This window comes from Chironomus tepperi, unplaced genomic scaffold (genome assembly GCF_022539635.2).
Source record: "Chironomus tepperi strain 1889 unplaced genomic scaffold, CSIRO-AGI_Ctep_v1 contig_73, whole genome shotgun sequence".
Lineage (NCBI taxonomy): Eukaryota > Metazoa > Arthropoda > Insecta > Diptera > Chironomidae > Chironomus > Chironomus tepperi.
This window is the reverse complement of record NW_027226195.1, coordinates 1,754,575-1,777,772: the sequence shown is the minus strand read 5'-3', so window position 1 is coordinate 1,777,772 and position 23,198 is coordinate 1,754,575. Positions and strand designations below refer to the sequence as shown.

The 23,198-nt window shown below is 31.7% G+C and overlaps 1 protein-coding gene across 22 annotated transcripts in view; it reads right to left on the bottom strand.

The window, feature by feature from the left end:
• The window catches only part of trol (terribly reduced optic lobes), a 188,114-nt gene that overhangs the window by 159,448 nt on the left and 5,468 nt on the right, over nucleotides 1-23,198 (bottom strand). The window contains exon 1 of one of the 22 annotated variants that reach the window (XM_070653801.1): nucleotides 17,243-17,246. The exons of the other annotated variants lie outside the window; for them this stretch is intronic. The gene's annotated coding sequence lies outside the window, so the exon portion shown is untranslated. Of the gene's footprint in view, nucleotides 1-17,242; nucleotides 17,247-23,198 lie in introns of those variants that run through there. 22 annotated transcript variants of the gene reach the window in all.

Sequence of the window (23,198 nt, the reverse complement as noted above, 5' to 3'; positions counted from 1 at the left end):
TTGACAAACTCCTAACAACTAATCTGTGCTACCCGGATTTATGTAGTAGCATCAACGACAGCAGTTAGAAAGCAAAAGATAAAAAAATATGTCATCATCCACCATATAGTGTTTCATCATAAAACATCAATTAAATACACTTAATTTAAATATATAAATAAATATTATTTCTCTGCATCCACAATCCATTTGAATCCATTAAAGTACTTATTGTTCACACACTTATCATCAACACTATTTCCATTGAATTCAATGAGTATGGATAAAAATAAAGAGATAGATGAATTTAATGGGGGATAAATAAATGAAAAAAATAAAATATCAATTGACTCATTCATTGATGATAAATTGAGCAGCATGAGTATCGATTCACGCCAACTCACGATTTCGCTTGCTTTTTTGTATTTTTTTGAAACTAAAATCATCAGTTTTAAGTGCTTACTTTTGGCTTACTTTAATTGATTGATTTGGAACATAATGGTTTGATGACCACGACTAAGTTAATTGAACTTGGTGCTTTATTTGGGACAAATAAGAAGTGCAAAATAATTTATTATTGAAAAGTGTCACTTTAATGTCAGTTTTTATGAGGAAATGGGTTGAATTTGAGTGAAATTGGAACGTTTTAATGTCTGGAGTAGTTTTGGGTTGAAGATTTTGATGATTTTTGGAGAATTTTGGTTTGATTTTCAGCACAGCCCATCAATCTTCTATTTAAGTAATGTCTGCAAATCATGCAGATCTTTAATTGAGTGTACTAATTGTATGTATCCGAACTGTGAGCCACAGCATAGTTGTGTACCCCTGAACCTTAATATCATGTGGTTTTCTCAAAAAGCCATCCAAATTTTCGCATTTTGACATCAAAATTTCCTCAAACTTAAAATTCCAACCACAACATACGCAACAGTCATCCTCAAAATTTCACAAAAGTTCCCATTGTTAAATATGCTAATGCACTAAATATGTACAAGAAATGTGATATATTTTATACCATCCATTGTAAAGAACATAATTGTTTTACAGCTATTCGGTCATTTCATCCATTAAATAAGTGCAATAAAAAGGCAATAAACATATTTTTTTCTTCTTAAATTGTATCAATGAATAGTAATGAGCAGCGTTGGCGTAAAGTGAAAAATATACAAAAAAAAGTTTTTTTACAACTTCATTATCGTTAAAAAATGGTCAATAAGAGAAGACTTAAATTACAAAATTGATGATATTTATGGATGTACAGCATAAATGCTTATGCGTGTGTGTCGCATCATCACATATATTGACCTTTTATCGTCATTCATCCATAGAAAGATCAATTCAAAAAGACAAAAACTACGACTTTTATCCATTATAAACCCATCAATCATTGTTGTTGTATCTGTTATTTTTTTATTCCATCAATAGAGCATTTTTATGGCAATTAATTTAACATAACAATACCAATTTACATATATAATATGTCTCTCATATGTTCAATCGATCTATTACCGATATCCATACAATAGATGATGGCAAACGAGATCTGGCTTTATTTTTGAGTGATTCAATCCTAATTTGTGTGTTTTTTTCAAAAAAATCGCAAAAAATGTATTTTTAGTCTCGGTTATAAATTTTATTTATTTTTATTTCTGAGAAATTGATGATGAGATTTCCTTTTGTTGTTTGTTGGATATCAGTCTTGTATCATGTTTTTAATTAGACAAGGGGTTCAGCCTCTGGGATTGGCTCATATAAAGAAGCTAATCTATGGCAGTTTTTTGTGGAATTTGATTTGCATTCTGTGTGGGTTAAACTGAAAGTTCAATTGACAGATGACACAAGAAATGAGAAATTGCTACTAAAATTGCAAGTTTAATGTCTTGAGCAATGATGAGACACCTTGCAAGTGATCCTCGACCGAAATTTCTCATGTCATACGGTTCATGCCATTTTCAAACATTTTTGGCAGCACTTTAGTGTGCTGCGGTACAAAGAGTGACCACCACTAGTACAAATGAAGCCTATGACGTCCTCTTCTACAGATAAATCTCAACAACTAAGCACTGAACCTCTTACATATCAAAATAAAACAAAATTTATCAAAACAATCAATCCATCCCCAAACACTAGCAAATAATGACTCATGTAAATCTATAAAAGAACTTTATGCCTCTTAAGATCACTTTTATGACCGTCTAGACCTCATGAAACATTTTTAATGTCATAGATTTCAACTCTGTTTTCAAATATTCCGCCACTTAAAGCTAACAAGGCAGATATTACAAAGTATATTTTAAGACTCTTATATCCCAAAATCAGCTTTATTCGCTCGTAAAAATTTGATCACTTATTGCCTCAATTTAAATATTTTTTTTCTGTGTTTGAAATAACATTAATTAGCTACATCAATATAATCACCACGCACAATGTGTGGCGCTCATTTAAAAGGGGGAATAACCTGAAATGCGGAGATGATCCATATTCGCTACACATATGATCACTATCAATATTCCTTAAAAATTAATGATAAATAACTGGTATTTGTCATAATATTAAACATTATCTTCAACGACATGCTGTTTAAAGTATAATATTGATGGTGATGTAAGTCACATAAATAATTGTAATGTAAATTATGACATTGATGATGATTAATTACAAATTTGATCTTGTTTATAATTATTCGTCATCATTTCTCTCATGTTGGCTTAAAATGTGAATCTGATCAGCAGAAATAAATGCAAAAACAGAACGGATGACATCAGAGGAAATTTTAAATGCATTAATCATGTTTTGTTTCGAATTTCAGGAAACATGTGATCATCTAATGTATGAATAAGTTGGATTGCTATTGCAGTTTTGGTTTTGAATGAGTGTCAAAAATGCCAACAAGCTTTTGGAAGGAAGCTGTCGATAGGGACAGTATTGCATTTAGTATTGGCAATTGGCAGGCGGATGAGCCAGCTTTAAGCATCATCTGAGGTAGGCCATGGATCTTAGTTGATCTATACGGCCAGCAAAGTCTCAGAAATTAAGCAATTCTCTCCAAAATTTACCGACTCTTCTCAAATCTAGTCTTAAATGTCAACAAGTTAAACCACCCACAATTTTAATTAATAATTCCTATATATAATCAGATCAATTTATTGTCAATCAAATCTAATAATTTTCAAAAGCTTTTTCACACCTTTGAATGTCATTCACCGAAACACCTATCCATAATCATCGAATTCTATTGATTATGCAATCCTTTTGTCTGTCGATCAAGAAGAATATACGAGAATCGAACACATTTTTTGAGATCATGAGAACCAATTTTGGTCATTTAAAATTATAGTGAGAAGAAAAAAAAAGTCGAAAAATATTTTAGCAGATACGAAACAAAAGAGCAATAAAAAGAGATTTGTGTGGTCACTAAAAAGTTATGGATTTTCGTGGGCAAAAAAAAACTCTAAAAAATTACAAATATCAAAATTAACGACAAAAATATGGACAGAAGAAGAATTCACGCATGATTCAATGTGAATATCATCATTTAGATTAGCACATAATTATAAAGTCTTAATGGCTGATTGATAGAATTATTCTCGTACGCAAAAATACACTAAATTTTTCAACAACTTCTGTTTTATCTTAAAACTTTTTTTAATGGCTACTTGAGAGTGTTCTTTTACTTAATATTGAGAATACTTGAAGCAGAGTTGGAGTCTTGGGGATATTTGAGGTGAATTATTGATTGTTGCTGTTTTGGGTTCAATTCTGGACAGTACATAGCCAAGGAGTAGCAGAAAATCCAACCCAAGATCGACTTAACTCTTGCCTGAGACCGGATTCTATTGAATTTGACTTGGGGCAAGAGCAATGCCCGAAAGGGGCAAGATTATGTAGATCGTGTGCCTTCCAGGAATGTATCAGGCAACTGAGTCATAAACAGCCGTTTTGTAACCGTTAATATAATTAATTGCGGTCAGACCGCCTCTATTGCGTCGCTTAGAGCATATAGTATGCAACTTAGACTCCAATACTTCCAACGACCTGATCATCAACATTCAATCCCCAACCCTGACATATCAATATCACTTCATATTGCTTAATATTCTCAAATTCTACACTTTCCAGATTAACTATCTCAACATATAAGTAACAGTAACAATTCACACAATATGTCTGAAAATATTTATAGACAAAACAGTCGTTGAACACGCGCATTAACTTAACATTTTCATTCTTACTAGATTTACACATAGTAACGAAGAAGAATGTGAGATAATTCATCATTTTAATAACAAAATATAGCATGACATAAATCATTTAAGTGGCTTGTGCTAGTGATATTGCTCTGTTATGGTAATCTTCTTAATGACATTAACTATTTTTTGTCTCCGTATCTCCTCATATCCTCATTATGGATAGAAAGATGTCGTTTTTTTGGATTTAATTAATTTTTATTTATATTAAAGGTAACCACAATTTAGCATTAAGGATGAATATAAAGAGATTCATCACGCTAGCAAAATTGTCATCAGTGATGTCAACTAAATACACAACAAATCATCCATCATACTTAATATTCATTGACTATTTAAAATAATCGATAATATTTTATATATAGCCACTCAAATATTGAACATAAGCATATAAGTGATTCTATAAGACTTCACACTATCTACTTAAATAATATACTTCTCGAAAGACAAATTAAAGAGGAATTGGATGGAACTAATAGTAAATTAATTTAGCTCTAGGTCACTAGGTTACCATACATATGTACGAACATACGCTTTAAGGATGACACTTGAAGTTATGTATTGAAATGGAAATTGAAACCTTGAATATTTGTAATTATTACTTAATGAAGAAGATATGTGATATTTACAGTGACATGACGAGGGATTTTGGATTGTTTCATTTTGTGGACTTTTTGTGATTTTGTGACTTTATGATCGATTTTGCGACATTTTGCTCTGAATTACATTAGACTTAGGCAGTGTTGTCCATGCTTTTTGTGCCATGGGACACCTTCGTGTAAAGCCACCGAAAATATACATGACATGCGACTCATGACATCACATACTAGTGTGCCGTGGCACACAATTTAAGCAACACTGGGCTAAGGCCAAGTTAAAGCCTTGCAAACACTCCTTTATACGTCTCTGAATATTTGAAAGTGATATTCACCCATATTGATGACATTTGAGAGTCAAGTCATCCTGAAACATCTTAGAATTCAAAAGTAATCAAATTCAATTATCAATACCAATTTTGATGAGTTATAAGGAAGAACATGTGCAATATGATGTAATAAGGTGTGTATTGGACCGTGATAAATCAAATTAATTTATTGTGTAATTATCTATCGATATCAATTTATGCAAGTTGAAGTTAAATTGTCAATTTTTGTCGAGGAGCTTTAAGTGTCGTTGGAATACTTTCAAGTCAGCACAATGGATTTTCAATGCAAAAGTCGAGTCAATTCAGCTCAATTTTATATGAAATTCAAGTCGACTTCGATTTTTGGCTCGAATTTTCCAATTTTTTATTGGTGAAAAACATTTCAACTTCATGATTTTGAATGAAGAAAATGAAAATTTGAACAAATTGAAAAAATTTGTCAAAAAATTAAAAAAAAAATTAAAACATTGGTAAATTTTTCAAAATCACCTACAATCTAACTACATTTCTCTCATCACACGCAATCACAAATAACAAAATTTCATTTAATAATAACAAAAAGAAACTCATCCACTTTGTAACATTCCACATGAAAATTAATACCGACAAGACCATGCTTTCATCAGTTTTTCAATGACTACCTTTCGCACATGCCCACTCACTTAAAATTGACTGTAAATTATGAATATAGTCATCACCGTATAGAATAGCCAGCAAAAAGAAATTCGCACAAAAAATAATAATATTCTCAACCAAAAAAAAATATGATTTCATTATTCTTAATGAGATTTCCGCAACCACTCCAAAAAAATTGTATCCATAAAGTGAGATCACAGTGTTGTTTTAACAACAATAATACACATTTAGAAATGTAGTAGCTGTGCTTAATGTCTAAATATTTTCATGTACAGAATGTCTATTTATATCATTTTTAATGAATAGTTTTTGTGGAGCATGTTAAACAAATAATGAAGAAAGGAACGAGAAGAATGAAAAGAAGTAAAATGAGAATCTCATTAATTCTGTATGTAACAAAAAGGAGAAGTAACAAAATATAAAGTATCCATAAACAAAGATTAATTTTTTTTTTTTTGAACAAGAACTTTTAATTTAATTCATTATCGGCCGAAAAGAAATTACGGAAGACACACATGCAAGGAGGTAATTGACGGCAAATTAAGGTAAACAACATTATCGTTGGAATGCAGAGTTGGTGATTTGAGGATGTAAATTTGAAGTCAGAATATATTACGGGTCGGCCAAGAACCTTTTCCGAGTGGACAAAAATATGTTAGAACTAGTCATCAATTTGACATTAACATGTCATTAACTTGTTGTAACGTATCTTTGTCCACTCGGGTTAAGAATCTGCAGTTTTGGACCAACACAAGATCATTGGTAGATTATCCAAAATTATTATCATTATTAGTTAGTTTCTAGTGTCGCCAGATTCAGAAAGTCTTAAGCTCATTCATCAATCATGAGTTCGAGTCTCGTAAGTGTAATTGATCGTATTTTGAAATTAAAGCTCCAAACCCGAGCGGCACAATGCGGGTAATCGCACTTTTGACCGTAAAAATTCATCGCCTCAATGTCGTCAGGTCAACATCGTACCTTACGTCGACCCAGCGATACCCTAGCGAACATATTGTGCTGTTAGGAGGCGAATTGTCTTCATTTGATGAATTCGCATTTAGCCGATGCAATAAAATAGTTTGATGGACTCAACTTTCATTTAAAACTGTAGTGACATCCAATTTCAAGTCAATTGTATCAAGTGACATCCAATGAAAATCAAAGATCTAAACATTAACTGACTTAGACATAAAAAGGTCCAAAAATTATTACTCTGCATGCCTAATTCACCAAATTTTTAATTAACTCCATCAACTCCAAATATAATTCAGTAGTTGTTCAATTTAAATAAGAATTATTAAGAGAAAAAAAAGATCTCTTTTTTTGTATTAGTCACAGGCTTTAACTGTCTGTCAGTCGTTTTACCAGTCGGTGGCAATCAAAATACTAGTCAGTAAAGAAAGAGGATTAAGACTTCATTTCTCACTGTACACATTCTCCCTTCATCAAAAAATCATATTTCTTTTCATGCTCTGTTATGGCCTGACGATGAAGAAGTGATGGAACAGTGGAGCAAGGGCAAGACACAGTAAAAGAACAAGAAATAAAAAATTTGATGAAAATTTATTGCCATTATACGGACATGCCATTAATACCCATTCTCATAATATAGATTCTATGATGTTACCCTCATTTTTATGGTTCGGTGCTTAGTTGGATGCTTCTTTTGTTCTTATTTTTTTTCTTTCAACAAGATTGTAAAGACAATGATTGCGGAATGTCAAAAAAGGAAGACGAAAAATAAAAAAAAAATTTAAATGAGTATCAAAAAGTTATGATTGGCATGAAGTAAATTTTTCTCTTAGTGAAGACGAACTTTAATTATTGCAGTTATCAATCTAGTTCCGCTGAATATTTTTTAACTCATCGTTCTTCATTGTGGGTCATAATTCCAATTTACTTGGTTGTTACAAAATTGTAAATGAAAATCATGTATGCAAATAAAATTAATTTTTATGGTAAAGATGGGCAGGGATGGGATGGGAGTTTGTGAAGCTTGGAGCTTGAGGTCAACTTGATTTTAAGAGGAAATATCAACTCAAATCAATGCGGCTCTATATGAAATTCGAATCATCTTTAAGTTTTGCTGTTGAATTAATGAAAATATCCAATTTTAAGCTAAATTGATAAGTTTGAAGCAGGTACAGTTCGTGGAAGTTCATATTAATCATTGGATTATAGCAAGGGGCCCTCAAGATTGTAATGAGAAAGACGTCATTCGGCATTGTCCGAGACTAGAGAGTTAGTGCAAGTTGAGGCAAATTGAGTCCTCAGTTGTTACTTTCTTACGTCAATGAAGTAGTTTATGACGTTTGCTTTGAATTTTATAACCCCATCTTCTAATCTCTTTCATTTTAAGTATATATACCTTAATATGACGATCAAAGAGCTCATGGAAGGAGGCTATTGGTAGAGATAGCATTGTATTGGTAATTGGGAGATGAAAAGCAGTGATAGGACAGCTTTAAACGCCATCTGTGTGAGGCCGTATATCACAATCGATCCGTATGGCCGCTTCCGGTGCATCTGGTAGACCGAATATTCTGCAGAATTCTGTAACACAATTCTGCAGATTTCTGCAACAAAATTCTGCAGATTTCTGCAACAAAATTCTGCAGAATTCTGTAGAATTATTCCACAGAATTCTGCAGAATTTTTGTGGTTAAAATAATATTTTGTTGCATGCATGTCGCGTGACATTCACCAGAATATTCTACAGAATTCTGCAGAATTTTATAGTATTCTGCAAAACTCATTCTGTAGTTCTGATTTAAACTTTACTTTCTTTTGTACGGATGCAAATATTATAGGATATTCGCACTATTCATAGTATTTAAAATACCTATTATCTTTTTTAATATTTTTAAGAAGACAGGTGGAATTTTAGGGTTCTATTGGTGAGGGATAATTTTATTTTAAAGGGTACCCACTTAAAAGATAAATAGCTTTTGTGTTTCCTTTAAACTTTATATTATACTAGAGTATCGGTAGCGCCCGTGGCAATCTTCAGAATTTTCATCTTCACATAGCTTTATGTGGCATAACATTACACCCCCATACCCCCTGATACCCCTCAGTTTTCGGCTACACAAAATGGCTTCACATGGCTTCCGTTCTTGTATCGGCAAAGGAATTGGGTGATTATAATATAGATGCTTCACAAGAGTCTGGTTCTCCGGAATTTTGTATAAAATTACAAAATTTTTAATTTCATACAAAATTTTTGATATAATAATGAAAATTTACTAAAAATCTATTCTTTAATCATGTGAAAAAAAAAATAAAATTTTTTGATATTTATTATAACTAAAATATAATATCAAATAAATATTTATATATCTTTATATATGAAAAATTGCCATCATTTTAATATGAAATAATATGTCTTGGTGGCGTAATGGTTATAGTTAATGTTATTGCAACATGAAAGTCATGGGTTCAAGTCTTGGCATGAGCGACCTTTTTTTTTTTGATAAAGTATGAAACTGATGAAAAGTTTCTGCAGAATTTTTACAGAAATCTGCAGAATTGTGTTACAGAAATCCTGCGTAAGTTCTGCAGAACTTCTGTCGACGTAAAAAATCACTCCCGTTTAAATCTGGACTACAGAATGAGTTTTTCAGAATTCTATAGAATTTTATAGAATTCTGTAGAATATTCTGATGAACGTCGCGCGACATGCATGCAACAAAATATTATTTTAACCACAAAAATTCTGGGGAATTCTGCAGAATTCTGTAACACAATTCTGTGGATTTCTACAGAATTCTGCAGAATTTTGTTGCAGAAATCTTCAGAATTGTGTTACAGAATTCTGCAGAATATTCGGTCTACGAAATGCACCGCACCCGTATGGCCAGCGAAGTAAGTATGAATTCCTAAATTTAACTCCAAGCATTTCCAAACTTAAATCATTCTTGACTAAACTGATGAAACACGATAGTATCGTAACAATACTGTACTTTATGTAAAAAATATCAAACATTTCCAGACTCTCCCAATAATTCTCATCTCTCCAACGTTCCCCCTCAACCCTGAGTAGTCCAATAACGATGAAGCCTTTTTTACATGCGGAGGAGGATGTACGACATGTACTTTTTTTGTTCTGTTTCAGATAATATTCAAGAAGAAATAACAAGAACGTGATTGAAATTTTAAAAGGAGAAAGTCAAGAATGAATTCTGTGGTGAAAGAACAAATTTTATTCACATTAAGTTCTTTATTCATGGCATATAAATTAGCCTCATGTAATTGCTCGTTGACCAAATTCATGCTTTTTGTGGGCGGATTGGTGAAAAGAATAAAAGAATCTTTTTTAAATGGTTAATGGACATAACCTTCAGTGTGTGGCTGCCAAAGAATAAAATTCTAGGTCATTAAAGTAATTAAAATTATATTTTTTTCTTAAAAAACAATCCAGAGTCATCACGGAATGTGATAAAAGAAAAATTTTGGCATTATTTTAAGTCTTTAACAAATCTGAACAAAAAGAGAGACGATATAAAAAAGTCTTTAAATAATAAGAAGCACTTAACTTCCCGTCCACTGTCAAATCTCATTCTTTATTTTCATCCTCACTCGATTCCCTTCTTTTTCATGGCGATGGAGACCGAAAAACATTTTCTTGTAAGCAATTTTTAAGCATCTGACGACATGAAAACTTTCATGACGGATTATGGACTTTAATGCTACTCAAAAAACCGAAAAAAATTCCATGCTTTTGTCTCGAATTTAGTGACTGGTATTATTATTTTTTGGTTCTTTTTCTGCTGCCACAAGGCGATGTACACATTCAAAATTCATAAATTTGTGGAATAGAACGAGATTTTTGTGGGATTAGATTTTTGAGTGATGTTTGATTAAGATGTGAAGATGCGGGGGGACTTATGAGACGAATCTAAATCGTGATAATCCTTACTTGTGTTATGTAATTTTATTTTTGATCAAATAATTTTAAATTTAGGCAGTGGGAAAAGCTTGAATTCTTTATGTGGTTTTGATTAGAGGTGGATTGCCGATAGGGGCTTGAATGTGTCAAAAAAAGTAAGAACTGTAATTATTTTGGTTAATTTATTGCGAGGAGGAATTGCAGAAGTTTCGATTTTGACGGGTTTTCTTAGACTGAGGTTAAAAATATGTCAAGGATGGTAACGAGATTGATTATGTAAACGAGATTTAGGATGAGAACAAGATTGACAATGAAAACCAGATCGACGATTTGAACAAGATCGAGAATGAGAACCAGATCGAAGATAAGAACGAGTCCGTGGATGGGGAAGAAATCGAGGATGAGAACGTGACCGGGACCGAAACCGAGAAAGATTCGATTGTTTAAGAGCAATTTAATGAAAATGTCTGAAATTTTCTTGAAGGTATCAGGTAAGGTTGCTTAATGTTTCGGTCATGACGAATTTTCTGAGACGAAATTGACCGAAACCGAATCGGAAACCGAGAGCAAGAAAGGAAATTCATTAAAGTCTCGATCTCGACAAACCCAAGACATTTCAGTCTCGAGAACTCTCAGTAATTTAGGGTCCAAAATTAGATACGATACGTAAATTAGACAAAAATTCTAAATTTAATTGCTGAACTGATTTCGATCAAGCTGCGAATCATTGAAATATTAATTCCAATTTTCCAAGTACACAGTTGAAGCTTCCAAGACTGTATTCATTTTCATTTCTCAAAACCAGCTTAAATATACAAAAAAAAAATTAGCAATAATTATAAATACTAATCCTCTTTCTGACCTCATTCAGTCAAAATTTACACTAAATATTTAACTTCCTTTATTTCTCACTAACGAAAACACTACAAAAATCTACAAAGTAACTTGCTTCAAAAAAGAAAGAAATTTGTTTTATATCGTTCAACAAAAAATTTATTCGCAATAGGGTAAATTATCATTTAAGTGTTCTATTTTTAGTCAGTTCCCATTTTTCAAGTGAAAAATTGGTGCAAACTTTATCAAAAAAATCAGAAAATTATTTTTTGTTTACAACAATATAATTAGCACATAAACAATATGACTTGACGCCTCTGGTTGATTTAACTTCATCTCAAACTTCTCGTTCTCAAATGCTGCATAAAAATCTAAGATTTTTTTAGTATTCATTCCATAATGCTCAGTCAACATCCATGAAGCTTCATTACATATTTATTAATAGGATTTATGTTCATAACTTGGCAATGCACAAGCGAATTTTCTGCCAGCACTTTTACTAATCATACAATTTTTATTCTGACTCTTCATTGAGTCGAACCACATGCATGAAAATATGTATGGCATGATAAAGCGTGTAAAGATGCAGAATTTTTTTTTATTTTTTATTAAATGAATAAGAACAAGGAACAAGAATATAAAAAAGTGAGGTCATTTTGCGGCAGATTTGAGTTAAAATTATTATTATGTCTCAGCTGTCCACTTTAAAAAATGTTAAGAGATATAAATGTGAGGTCATATTGTTATTGATGCAATAAAATTGGAGGTTTATGTCAAGTTTTAACAATACGAATAAAATTTAGATCTAACATCGATTAGGAAGTTTTGAATAACAGCATTTTAAGAATAAGAAGAAGGATTGTTGAGAATATTTGGTAGAATATGATACTTTTAGTAGCTATTAAGTATTGAATTTATTGGATTTGAATCTCTTTGGTTGTAAAATATTAGATATCTTTATGAAGTATCTTCATTTGTCATTTTTTTGAATTTATTTGTGAATTTGGCATCTAAATTTGGTTTGTAAATTATATGGCTGTCGCATGCCACCCAACGAAAGATAAAATGTCAATGTTTAGACAGAAACACAAGCTTGGTACACTACACATGCTTGGAATTCCGCAAGTATAAAGAGAAAACGTCCTGGAGCTCCAAAAGGTACATTGCACAGAACAGTGATAAAAGAGGGTCAGCTGAATATGATGATTAGTTCGTATTGATCCACTGTAACTCTGAGGGCGTTACTAAAGCGATTCTAGGATAAAAATCTGTTATATGCCAAAATAAATCAGGAATGCGCTGAGCCAGGATTCAGCTGAATGTGTATAAATAGAATTTGTACAAACTAGTTGACAGAGCCAGCAATAAAGTCAGATGGAGAACATTTTATTGCAACCTAAGCTCCACATAAGACCCTGGTTCCATTATGTAACCAAGTCCCCCAACATCCCCTCAAAAGCGCTTCTTCACACCCCTAAAAAAACTCACATCCAACATCACAACTTGTTCCTCTTATGAATTTCCAAAGCAGAGCAAAAAAAATCGTCTTTCTCATTTTTTTTTCTTAAGTCTGAAATCTAATGCCGCCGTGATTTATTTCTTAACGTTGTTTAGCTTTTATTTTTTTTATTCCTTCCATCTCCGATTCTTCATCATACATATTATCCATTTAACTAAGATTAGAGAGGCACATTCATTGTGCTTCGCATTTTTTGTCTTGTTTACATTAAATTGTGAACCGATTATTGAGGAACAACAAAAAAATAAGGCAGCAATGTTGGATAAACATGAAACATGAAAGGAATGGAGATGATAAATAAAAAGAATGACTTAATTGTGTATCAATTTCGAGCGATTGTACAGTAAAAGCGATAAATAAAGGAGCAAAAAAATTACGAAGCACAATTAGGAGCTTCCCTGTGGCGATAATTTTCAAATGAATAACATTACGACTAGAGTCAAATAAATTGCAGTCAACATTTAAATTATATTTCAAGTTTTTAATGCCTATAAGCTGATTAAGAAGTCAAAAGGGCCTATGAATTAGTTCAAGTTGTGAGTAAGCTTCAAGTTCTGTTAAATATGAGCACTTAAGAATGAAAATATGACCTACAAATGATGTAATTTTGTTCTCATAAGTCGTCATATCTGTAGTGTATTATGTCACATGTTAGGTTTTAAACAAAATATGAAAATCGATTCCAAATGTGAATTTTTTTATTATTTATTAGTTCTTTGTGGGTGACATAGAGGCAGTAGGAAATGAATGATGGAGATATAGCTAATAAATTCTAAGAATATGGAAAACGGCTGGACATGTGGCTCATACTGGCGAGTTACTAGAGATCGTTCAACAATGATTTGATGATCCTCATTGATCAATAAGATTAAACTCATCAGTTAACAGATTTGAACCCTATTGCAGCATTTAAACGCAATTTAAACCTATCATATGAACATTCACATTGTCTGTGAGGGTCAGATACTCAAAAAGAATAGAATACCAAAATCCACTTCCAAAAATTGATACTTAAATCCTCTTAAAACGCTCCCGAATAGCAAAAATCTGTTAATCAACCCAAACTTTGGTACAAGACCAACATGACTCTGATATGATTCCAAGTCCGAATCCGAATTCGGCACCAAATCAGCAGTACGCCTTTCCTGTTCGGAACTCCTATTTTCGCAGAATAAATCAGCAATAAATCTACAGATATTAATCAGCAATACTTTTATAAATCTTCTACTCTAGGAACATCGCTTTTAATACATGAAAAATAGTTTCTTGAGCAATAAATTCTAAGCATGCCAAATGATTAGTACGGTAGCTTTACAACAGGTTTCTAAAGCAAAGAGACTACCACTATGGAAACCATATGGTATATATTAAATCAATGTAGATAAATTTAAAGAGACTTGAGTCAGCGATGCGATAGATGATTACCGGTATCTCGATTACTGTCTAATTTAAAGTTTTGGATGATGTTAATCATGTGAGATGTGAAGGAAGATGTTGAACTTTATTGTAAAGAGTATCAAATTTCATTGATTAAGTAACGTGTACATATGGTGCGTCTGAGGCGGCATTTGTCAGACTCTTTTTGGATCTTTGAACAGATGCGATGTCAAAAATGATAAGAAAAGTGCATAGAAGTAATATTTTTAAATTAGCGACAAATTTACACAAGAATAATTTGCCTTATCGCTCAAATTTCAGTCATTTTACTTAGAAAATAAACAACAATCCCAAAACTTAAAACCATGCAAACAACATGCGATACGAATCGAATGTAAATTATCGATAAAAAATCGACATTTTGTCACACACAAAGTATCAACAGAAGAACGTGTTTTAGCACAACAATCTAATTCATTTTTTATTTAATCTTTTTTCCCGAATAGAAAAATAAAAAAAAAAATCATGAGGAGCAAAAAAAAGCAATAAAAATTCAAATTTATTTGTCATTTTAGAAAAATATTAATTAAAAGAAGCCCATAAAAAATGTGATTTATGTTTTGTGAAAAGGCGGTAGCATCTGAATTTTCGGGAAGTTAAGGATTATCTATAAAAATCAATGAAATTCATATTAGATTTTGTGATAATGACATCCTGGAGAAATTCTTCTTTGATGTTTGAGGTTTTTATTGAGATTGATAATGATTATTTTATGGAAATATTCTTAATTTTTAATTAATTTATGTGCTAGTTTGTTGTCAACAAAGAATTTAGAGTTTAAAATTAGAATGTTCGTGGACTAACTGTGTAGTTAAGCTTGGTGTTTCAGAAGATTGTGTCTTCTATAGTTTGATTAGATTATCTCACGATCCTATGACTCTTGAGCTTATGGACACACCATCGTTTGACATTATACCGAGAATCATGAGTAGAACTAATCCTGAATCGTAAAATCAGACTCAAGAGAAATTAAGCATGAAGTTAACATCAATTCAAAACCTAGTCGGACTTTCCGAGATTTGCTAAAATTAGAAGACATAACCAGCAACAGAGTCAAATGAAGAGCCTTTCAAATGAAGAGTCAAGTCAATTTTGGGCAATTCTACGGTGCGTGCTTTCCGGAAACATACTCATGTTCAATAATTAAGAAGTGTATTTTGGAATAGAACATAATATGACCGAAAAGTAGGTAAATATCTAGTAAGGAAATAACAACTAAGCATTTGACTTTCATTACAAAATTAAGCAATTTAAAGCAATATCAACCAAGTAACTCAATCATCAGAACAACCACAACATCAGTGCCATACCCCTTATTTTTCCAGAAATCTCTTACATCTTCACCAACTCTTATCTATTCTCTATAAAATCTTCCCATCTTTAATGTCCAACAATTGACATTTTTCCCATTGTCTTCCACCTCCATATAAATTTTCCTTATATTTATTTACATTCAATGATCGTTTACTCGTGACTCGACATAATTGTACATATATAATAAAATTGCATCTAATATTATTCTCATATTATGGATAAAATATTCATTATCACAGTAGGAGATTGAAATATAATTTATGAGAGTTGCATTCTATGCCAAAGATATTAAAAAGCATGTTGCACTAAAGAAACACATTTTTGCCGCTCGACAATTTTTTCAATCGATAACTATGGCTTCTAGTATGATGTAATGCTCATTCTCGTACAACTTTTTGATGTTCAATCGATATTTTTTTATTTTATTTTTTTTTCTTGCTTTGTATTTTGGAATGTGTGTCACAACTGATAAGAAATAAAAGAGACTAGTATCAATTGATAGCCAAAAAGTAATGAATCTTTAGTTAAGTTTGTAGTTGCTAATTTTTAAGGCTTATGTCATGCACAAAAGATAATAGTTTAAAACAAAAAGTGGGATTAATTTTTGTAGGTTAATATCTAATTGATCCAAAGGTCCCACAAACCTTTCATGATATAAATATAATTTTGTTATTTTTTTTTCCACGGTTTTGACTGATAACAATTGCTACAAACGGCCTTTCGGCTTTCTTCTTGTTCTTGTTGACTGTTTTTTTTTTTTGTTTTTGTGTATGTGGAAGGTAATTTTTTTCTCTCATTTATTTATCAATGTCTCATTTCCAAATATTCCTTTAATCTGCTTGTCATTATTTCCAATATATATTTTGTTCCATTCTGTTTTATTTTTTTGAAGTAATAGGCATGTATTTATTTGTACGGTAAGGTACGGAACGATAAGATAAGTTACAACAAAAAAAACTTTTTCTTCTTTTGCTCCAGTTTCTTGACTTTATATGAATTTATTTATAGGTAGTTATTGCTCATAAATGTTGGATTATTAAGTCATTTTCAAATTTTTAAAAGATTTTTCTTTGATTTGCTCAAATATTAATTTCAAATATCCACATTATGTTATAAATTAATCGAAATGATTTTCTCATTATTTTCGCCTTTTTGTTGGAGTTTGAATACTAAAATCCGATTATGTCACATAAATTTGGGGAACATATGGAAGTTAAGTGATGGTAAAAATGCTGTTTTCTGCAGAGATCGGATCCGACTTGAATTTTAAATGGAACAGTGTATTCTAGTCGTCTCGATTCAACATAGCAGTGATCAATGTCGACTTGAATTTTGACTGGAAAAGTCGACTCCGAACAAAAACTAAGCAGAACTCGAAGTCGACTTGGACTTTTTATGAAAAAGTTGACTCAATTCCATACAGCAAAGCTCGACTTAGGTTTTTATGGAAAAGACGACTCTAGTCGACTCAACTTAATACAAAATCGAAGCAGAACTCAAAGCCGACTTGTAAATTGTATGGAAAAGTCGACTAAAGATGACTCGACTCCATACAACATTCAAGTCGACTTCGAGCTCTGGTTTTTAGACCCCATCTCCCTGCCCTAGCGCATTGTATCAAAATCATGAACCAACTATCCCCCTTTACCCCCTAATCATTACTTAACCTCCAAACGATCCCCAAAAATCCATAAAATTTAATAGAGACCCATGTTTAGGAACACACATTATAGCCTGCTTATACATGTCATTAAATTAGCTTCGATTTATGAGATTTTGTTTTGGTTTTTTAAAAAACTCTTTTTTTTTATTATTTCAAAAATATTTTTATTATTGTAATGAATGAGATTATAACTCTATCAATTCGAGCAAACTACTATAAGAAAAAATTTCGAGAATTTTGTGAGGAAATATTTATGGAATGTTTATATATGCTGAATTATGGGCAATTTTTCTTAACGATCTTTTGCAAATCTCCAGAAATTCTTCTCTGCAATATAAACTTCCGGGATTTTAATTTTTCGAACAAATCTAAACATCTATAAATTGGATGGATTTAGTTCACATTATTTTCACACTCTCGATTTTTGCGGGAAGAATTTTAAATCTTTTGGTTATAAAAATAAATAATCATTAATCAATTGGAAATTGGGTTTGTTTATGAATATATTTCTTTTCTATTTTTGAATTTATTTCTATTTAATTTAGAGTTTCTAGCAATGACTAAGTGGAAAGAGCGTTGACCTTAAGTGCGAAAGGTTGTGAGTTCAATAATTGATCTAGTTTGAGTACACAAAAACGCATACACGATTCATTGCTAGAAGTAATGCTGAGTTTATTAGGTTTTTAATCAAGTGCATGTTTTGGGGTATTTAGTAGCAAATCTTTCGCAGATTATGAGTCAACAGATAAATACAAAACTGACGCTAAACGGTTAATCGATAAAACATTAAGCTATAGGCTATCGTGACTCTAAATAGGTGCCAGATCTGGTTTAAAGCACCATTTCAGATCCGGCCCCAGACACGGATCAAGCTGGTCTGATCGTTGACCGAATCCAGACCGGCTTGATCCTTGTATGGTGCTGAATTTAAGATCTTTTGAACAACTAGTGCTTTTCTGGACTAAAGGTAAATCACAGAGACAGAGTAGCATTTGGTATTAGTAATTGGCAAAGGACAGCCACTGGCAGAGTCAGTTTTGGACGTCAACTAAGACACACAATGAATCACAGCCGATCTAAACGACAGGAAAAGTATAGTAAGTAAGTTGAACCACAGGCACTATTCCTCATAATTTACTATATTCTTTGCTATACTCTAGTACCCAACGATCAAAAAGCTATAAATGAGCCTCACACAAACAGAGAATCTTAACTTATATTCGAATAAAAATAGCCTCTAAGCATCTACTTCGAACAACCGTTACAAAAACTGTCATTGCTATAAAAACATTCTTTAATTTATTCCTTCCCTGAATTAATTTCACCGCAAACAACTTTATTCCTCAATTATAAAATACAATGTGTTACCTTACATTAGTAAACATGAAACATTTGTTCTAATTTCTTCCATTTCAATGCCAAAAACGTCATAAATATGAGAATATGATTGAAAAATTAAGCGCAAGACCCAGACATTTCAACCTTAATTTCATACCTTGAATTCCTCTTCCTTTAGGTCAATTTTTCACGTACATTAAGAAAAATTTTTACATTTCAGCTTGTGCGAGATCAGATGAAAGATCGCCACGGATGTCCGCATAATTTTTCGTTCAAATTCGTTCGACTGACTGCCTATGGCGAAATTGTTGTGCACAATTTCATATTCAAATTTTTTGCAGTCTAATGTGAAAAAATTGCTTACAAAAATGAATCTTATAAGTCATAATCAAAACTCACGGTATGGGATATCCGTTGAATGATATTTTTCAAGATTTTAAGAATTTCTTTTTATTCTTGATATGAAAATTAATATTGAAAAAACATTTAATTAAAAGAATTTTTAAGAAAAGAGTGCTGATGAGTGAAACGAAGACTGGAAAAATAACAAAAAAATAACAAATTCATGAAAGAAATCTGCCCATGTGTCAACATCACATGCTCGAAAAACAAATTTTTGATTTCTGCTTTTTAATCGTGCATATTTTTTAATTGCAGACTTAAAACACACCAAAAAAAATTATGTAGAATTAAAAAAAAGAATGAATATTCGAGAAATGACTTGTGAATATGCATACATGTTCTGTTCTAAGAAAACTCATCACCGCTCATAAATCATAAAGAAATTAATCATATTTTTATTTTCTTTTAATCTTCTTTGTGGATGGAGATGCTAATTAATTAGCTTACCATGCAGTGGGTAAATTGCTTATTTATTGCGTTTTGAAAAATTATCTATTCCAGTTTTTGTGTGTGACGCGAAATTTTTATTATGGTCATAAACGGCTGTTGAACGGTATAAAAAAATAAGGAATTCAAGTGGGTGCTACATGATATTAAAAAATATTATTATCATTAGTTATATAATTTGAAGAGTTTAATGGCATTGAAAGTGCAAGTTGTGTGGATATTTTTTTTTTTTGGTCATTTATTGTTTGAGGATGTTGAATAACTTAATTTTAGAGATGATATTTGGGATATGACTTTAAAAGGAGACTTGTAGATGTTACATTTAATAGTCTTTGAGTGTGACTTTGCAGATGGCAAAATATCACGAAAGTGACCAAATAGCACATAAAATGAAACTGTCATTTAGGCTATATCTCTCTGTAGAGACAGCTTAACATTCGATTTTGTAAATTTGCAAGCAATAGTCAAGCTGGGTATTCTCGACATCATCTAAGAAAGACCATAGATCACACTTGATCTCTACAGCAAGCAAAATAAGTATATAATTGTAAACAGGTCTTCTCAAGACTCCCTAGTTCCCTAGTTCCAAGAAACTGTTTTTGATTAAGCCTAAATACAGTCTGATCAGCTACATTGCCATAGCAGATGCATTTCTATGGCTTGTTAATATTCATTTATCAACGTTATTTCCTAAAACAGTTCATTTTTGTACATATAATTAGTAATACATTTCATATTGGCTATTGATGATGTAGGATCAAAAATACAATTTTCCAAATTATTCAAGATTGCTAGGACATGACCCAAGTAGGCAACTTCACATAATTTCTAGTTAATAACTACAGACCTACGGTCGACTAATGACATTTTCTCAGAAACGTTCATAAAATATGATATTTGTCGGCAGTAGGTTTGCTGGAAATTATGTCAAGTTGTCCACTCCGGCCAGTATCGCTTTGTTCTCAATAACCTCAAAATGACACAATATTTTGCACCAAAAAAGCCAAACAAATCAACCCATCTCAATCCAATCCCAGACACACTTCATAAAATTCACAAATATCAACTCCAAAATAACTCCACAAAAAAATAACAATAATTAAATGCATTTATTTTTTTTCCTCACATATTTTCTAATCAACGCCTTTAAATTTGTTCTGCTTCGATTTGCAACAGCAAATTTCTCATTTCCTCAATGCAGCGTTAAAAATATCTAACGAGAAATAATGATGCAAAAAAAAGAGCGAAAAGAATTCTTTTCAGTGTTTCTTTTTGTCTCCTTTTTCCATTAAATATTTTTGCAGTCTCGCAGATGGTTTCACAATTTTTAGAATACCACGAGTTATAATGAAATTGTACATGTACATATTGTGCAAATACACTTTTTTATGCTTCTCATTTAAGAGCTTAAAAAAAGATGATGGAGAAACTCAAGTGTAGTATGATAATCAGTGGGTATGTGTAGATTCTAAGAGTTTGTGAGCGAAAAAGATCTCAAAAAAAAAAATAATTTAATGACTAAAAAGAAGAACAAATTTTAAAAGAAGTGATGAAGAACAAGAACTAAAGAAAAATTATACTCAAGATTAGAAGCAGTTAAGAGGTTTACCAAAAAAAAAGTTAATTTGATTCACATTTTTATCTTTTATACAAGTTTTTGTATGAAATTAACAAATTAATAAAAATGTATCAGAATGTATGCAGATGATAATAAAGAGAAACTTTGTATGCTACTTTTTAAACGAATTAATAAGCTGAACGATCGGCTTAAAGATCGAATGGCAATCGATATCATTCAGATGTTTAGCGTGTCTAATATGTGGTCATTTATTTTGTGAGTTCTGGACAGAGTTGGTGGTCGAAACTTCGGCAGATACTGAGCAGATTCATTAGATTTAATGGAAATTCAACTGATTGTCTTAATGGACAACTCGAAAGACTCTACAGCTCTAAGGCAAGGCCGCGCCAAGCTCGATCTATTCATGAGTCAGTTAGTGTCTGATTTCGTACTTTGAACAGCACTAGTTGGCTAATCGATCAAAAATCCGGTCTCAGTCTGAACAAGCATGACTCTGGCCAGTTGCTGGACCGTACCAGAGTCATTAATTGACCAAAAAATCTGGTCCTAGCCTGAACCCAGACCTGAATTATTCTGGTCAGTTGCTGATTCAGGTCAGTTGGATTTGGTCAGTCAGTTGGATTCTGGTGAGTCAGTTGTTTCGATTGCCTACCCATGCCAGAGTCATGCCGATCTGGAGCCAAATTTTGGATCAAGTAACCAACTATTCATTAACAGCTATTCATTAACTAGACATCCAGTCCAATAAAAACTTCAACAAGCTTTAAATTTGAATAAATTAAACTCCAAAATCCACCTGCTTTCTCATTTCCATTTCAAACTCCATAAATCATATCCAACATCCATCCAGAAGCCCCAATTATTTCAATTAAAGTTTTAAAAACTTTATTGCATCATAAACTACAAAACATGCATTCCCTACCAACAAATTCAATGTCAGAATTCTCAAATATTTCAGCAAAATACATAAAAAAAAAGATTCATACTTCCAACCGAAATCGAAACCGCAAGAATGTGAAGTTCTTTCAAAAACGAGAGCATCAAATTTCATATTTTTTTTTTGTGTCTGGATTTTGCACAGAAAAATTATTATTAATGAAATCAAACCCCTTTCATACCAAGACAAGCACATTATTTGGGACTAGTATGAATAGATTTTTGGAATGTAAGAGATATGACGCATTAGATATCAAAAAATTGGAACGGCAAATTCTTATCATTTTTAGACTTTGTAATTGCATTGATAAATTGCATAAAAGATTTTGATTGTTTATTAAGAATTTATTTCAACTTTTTTTTATCGCAGACTATTTTTAAGGCATGGCAAATTTTTGTTAAATTTCAAAATGTTTATTCTACAGCTCTTAGTTCTCTAAAATATTGTATGCATAATGATTGCATATGAGCAAACGAAAATAAAATCTCGAACTTTATCTTCATGTTGATTCCGTTAAATATTTTTTTCTGCATTGCTAATAATAGATATTGTTTGGATATTGTCTATTCATTTTTATGGTATTCGTGATTTTTTGAAAAGTTAGGTTTGTGAATTTCTGGGAGAAGCGGTTGTAAAAGAATTAAGTCATGTATATGGTAGAATTTTCTAGAACGTTGTCAATTATTGGTAAAAGACAGGGTTTGCAGGACTCCAATATGGAGAAGCCTACACTGAAGTGTAATGGTCAACTCGGATCATATATGGAAAAATCGACTTAAGACGATTTGACTCCATAGAAAATTTGAGTTGATTCAAGACAAGTCAACTCCATACAAAATTCTAGTCAACTTCGAGATCTGCCCATAAGTTTCCAAAAGAACATTCTCATTCCTTGTTAGATCGATTAAAACCAAAGAAAAATAATAATAAATTTCGATTTGCCTCCAGGCGCCATGAAATTTGCCCTTCAACACTTAATCAGAAAATGTATTTTTAATGAACGTCTTCAGAATTATAAAACAAGATGTTAAATATCTTATCAGATTCAAAAAA